This window comes from Triticum dicoccoides, chromosome 4B (assembly GCF_002162155.2).
Source record: "Triticum dicoccoides isolate Atlit2015 ecotype Zavitan chromosome 4B, WEW_v2.0, whole genome shotgun sequence".
NCBI lineage: Eukaryota > Viridiplantae > Streptophyta > Magnoliopsida > Poales > Poaceae > Triticum > Triticum dicoccoides.
Window position 1 is genome coordinate 156,481,132 of NC_041387.1, and position 4,491 is coordinate 156,485,622.

Below are 4,491 nucleotides of genomic sequence, written 5' to 3' on the forward strand. Positions count from 1 at the left end.
CCGAGGAGGAGGCCGAGGCCGACGACCCCTCGGCTATGAAGAAAAGGCGCGTCCTCTGTCGGGCCAGCTCCGACGAGCCAGTCCGGTCTGGCAGGGCCGAGTTGCGGCAAGAGGTTCAGGGGGAAACCACGCGTGTGACGAGGGCCGCGGCGGCAAAGAAGAAGGTCGCGGTGGCAAAGAAGAAGGCTACTGCTTCTTCTTCATCCAAACGCTACCGGACTCCATCGCCTTCCCCTCCCCCCGCAAACGCCAGCATGGAGGTTGCATTTGACTTTTCGTCCCTCAGACCAAGGAGGAAGAGGAAGGCAGCAGAAGTGGAGGTGGAGGACGAGTAAGAATTCCGCCCCTCGCCATTTTCGTCCTCTCCAATCGTGCCGCCTTCCTTGATTCATTTTTTTCTTCACGGGGAGATGGAGACGCTGGCCCAGCGGGCGGCAAAGAGGGCCAAGGCCCTGATGGGCAGCCAGCCCCCGGCGGGTACCTCAAAGGCGCCGCTGGTGGTAGAGAACATCCCGGACAGCAGCCCACGGCACATCCCCCAGCGTGCGTTCACCACCTACTCCCCATTTATGTGCGCCGGGGTGTGACTTTTTGGTACTAACCTTGCCATGGCTGCAGGAGGAGGGCAGAAGCAGGAGGAGCCACCAAGGGCCACCCCCACCACGCCGCCCCCATCGACCACACCACCCTTAGGGGTGTCCTCGTCAAGTGCCCCAGACACTGAGCCCACGCGCACAGAGGAGGAGGAGGTAGACTTGGGCACTGGTGGACCCGTCCCGGCAACAGATGTTGGCGGGGAGGGGGCCACTTGTTCTCAACCCAGCACGGGTGAGTCACATGTTTTTCCTTACTCTTCTTCTTCTTCTTCTTTTGAATCTTGATCTTGGCCCTGCTTCATTTTGTCTTTCGGTATCCAGATACCCTCCCCCCCTCCCCGGCGGACCAGGAGGACACCAACACCATCATCATGAAGGTCGCCATGAACGCTGCGGCCGAGGCTGACAAGGTCGCCGCCGAGGAGGCCGCCGAGACCACGGCCGAGGATGCCGCCAAGGGGCTTGTCGGAGAGACCGGCGATGCTGCCGCCGAGGAGGCCGGCAAGGACGCTGCCGAGGAGGCTGGAAAGGGTGCTTCCGGGGAGGCCGGCAAGGCCGCTGCCGAGGAGGAGGTGGTCGACGACCAACCCTCCTCGTCCACTGCCTCCGGCTCAGGCAAATACCTAAAGGTGGGCGATGACTTGTTCGTCCACCTCCCAGGGACGGCGAGCACCAGGCCGCCGGCCGAGGGGGAGGTGTTCGATGACGAAGTGCTCGCCGCCGCCGGGCTCGAGGTCATCGAGGAACCGAGCACCGGTGGCGGTGGCACCCAGGAGGAGCAGCTTCTTCGGGCCATGGGCGCTAGCTTCTGGAAGCTGCAGGCGCTCCATCGCGCCCGTCTAGACAAGGCGAAGTCCAGGGAGGCGGTGGTGGGCAAGGCGGAGGCAGACCTCAGGAAGCGTGCCACCGAGGCGCAGGCCTGGTTCCACTAGGCCCACGAGGAGCTGAAGGCCGCCAAAGCCCAGCTGGCGGAGTGCGAGCTGGAGCTTCTCCTGAAGCAGGCCGACATCAAGAAAGCACAGGAGGCGGCGAGGGAAGAGGCCTCCAAGGCCGAGGCCGCCCGGTCCCAGCGCCAGGCCGAGCTAGATTCTTAGGAGGAGAACCTCGTCGCCCGTGAGGTGGCGCTCGCCACCACACTCCTCAGCAAGGACGAGGAGGCCGAGAAGCTCGCCACGGCGCAGACCCGGGAGCTGGAGCATAAGCACAAGGAAGCGCTCGACGCCCAAGCTCTGGCCCACGTCAACAAGGTGAAGGAGCTGGAGGTGGAGTGGGATGGCCTGAAGAACATGACCGAGGAGCTGGCAAAGGAGAGGGATACGTCCAATTGCACCTTGACGGTGGCGCAGGACGACATCCTCGCCAAGGCCGAGCAGCTCTCCCGCGCCAACGACTCCATCAAGGACCTGAAGTTGAAGCTGGAGGATCTTGAGAAGATGCTTTTGGAGGCCAAATCCCGGGAGGAGGCCCTGACCAAGTGCCTCAAGACGGAGAAGCAGCTGCGGAAGGACAATGCCGCCACTCACGAGGATTTCGTGAAGGGCGAGAACCTTTGGATCAGCCGTCTCGTCGACGTTGCCAACAGGACCACCGAGAAGCTGGCTGACATGGGGATGCTGGATGTGAGGTACACCCCGAAGACGAACGTGAGCCCCAACGCCAGGCTGACCCCTATTCTTCGAGGGCATCCTTGGAGCCATGGAACGATTCAACTCCAACTGGGCAAGCTCCCTAGCCAGCGAGGCCCAGATACTTTGCCGAGGTGCCATGACCAAGGTCCTCACCAAGCTGGCATACTGGAACCCCAACCTTGACTTTGACGCTGTGCTGGATAGCTTGCCGGATGATGCAGACATCACGATGCTCAAGGAGCGTATCAAGCCCATCATCAGCCGCGTCGACGGAATTCAGAGGGTAGAGGGCCGGTGCCGGGATTAGGCACCCCGCTTCTTGTTGCCACTGCAGGTTCACGACCAAGACAATTCATATCTTTAGTTAGAACCGCAACAACAATTGATGTAATATAACTCTGCAGTGTTTTAAATCGATGCATGTTATTTTCCTGTTCAACCCCTCCTTGTATGTCCACCCTACGCCAATTGGGCAGGCTTGCCGGCGCGTAAACCCAAACCGCAATGCTTTGAAGGATGGATCCTTTAGCGGCCGGCAGGGTGTGCTTGCTGTTGTGCGAACCATCTTGCCATTCTCAGTGCGGACGCTCGAACTGTCGAGCGGACTCGAGACAGAGCGAGAGTGTTGCCAATAGAGGGAGGCCACCCTGTCGTTCTCGACGCATCCATTCGACCTGTTGAGCGGACTCGAAACAGACCAAGGGCGTTGCCAACAAAGGAAGGGCCCCACTGCGTGCAGGTTTCTTATACAAAGGAAAGATCCCTGAGGAGGAAAACTTTATATAAAAAGGAATTACTCAGAGTTTTTTCATGACTTAGCTTTCTTGTCGTTGCGCGAATGCTTGCCGCATCTACTGACGGTGTTGCTCGCTTGGTCGCCTCCTTCCTTGGAAGCCATGGTGACAGAGAACTGCTGGGCTGACGGCCGAGCCAGATTCTCACTACTGATTCCCCCTACCTAGCGCGCCAAAGATGTCGGTGGAAACAACACCTATGGGATCACAAGAATCCCTACTACGGTTGCGGGGCGTGGGACCGTGAGAAGAGCAAGATCAGTAGTTGGCACAGGCACACGGGTCGTTTACCAAGGTTCGGGCTGCAAGGATGAGTAATACCCTACTCCTTTGATGTGTATACCTGTGTTCGTGGAGTTCTTGAGCTAGCTACCATGAGCGTAACTTGTCCGAGGGTCCGAATCCTTCTCATGGATGCCTTGGGCCTCCTTTTATAGTCAAGGGGATCGCCAAAGTGGCACACAGGAGGTGGCATCGTTGTATAGTGGCTAAGCTTATCGCTTAGCCATTACGGGACAAGATGCATTTAATGCGCCCCTTAGGTGTCCCCCTCACTTTACCGCCGCCTCGCCCTGCTTTGACATGTGCCCGGGCCAACGAGGCGGTTAGCGTCATGTAGGCTAGCAGGCTGCTGAGGTGGCGCGGTCGTAGGGCCTTCATGAAGATTTGCATGCCACCATGTAGGCATGCGCTAAGTTGGCTTGGAAGCCTCACGTGGACACACAGGTGCTTGTCTAGCTGGTGGGCTGGCAGCTGCATGGGAGCGGCGGTGGAAACTTGGCAGGAGTGGTCCTGGCTATGGCCCCGTGGATGTCCTTGGCAAGGGCCTCGCCGTGGCACTATGGTCGTCCCCGGCAAGGATCTTGCCGGAGGTCTTGTGGGTTTCCTCGGCAAGGATCTCGCCGAGACTCGTCGTCTTCTAATCCTCATCTGACTTGGAGTGTTCATGATCTTCACAAAGATCTGCATGCCATCATGGAGGTGCCTCCCGAGCCTTGGTCCCAACGTTATTGGTGGTGTTGGAAAACCTGGGGCTCAAGGGTGGCGCGCTCCGCTGGCGTCGGGCAAGTTTCCTCGGCAAGGGTCTTGCCGGGGCCGTGGAGGTCGCCTCGGCAAGGGTCTTGCCAGGGGAACCCACCTCGCCCTCTTGTTCTTGCGTCTTTGTGGCTTGGCGTCGCTTTGACCATCTTGTGGTTTTGACTCCTCCCCCTGTCCTACTAAGTGTGGATGATATGTCTCCAACGTATCTATAGTTTTTTATTGTTCCATGCTATTATATTACCCGTTTTGGGTGTTTATGGGCTTTACTTTACACTTTTATATCATTTTTGGGACTAACCTACTAACCGGAGGCCCAGCCCATATTGCTGTTTTTTTTGCCTATTTCAGTGTTTCGAGGAAAAGGAATATCAAACGGAGTCCAAACGGAATGAAACCTTCGAGAGCGTGATTTCTGGAACGAACGTGATCCAT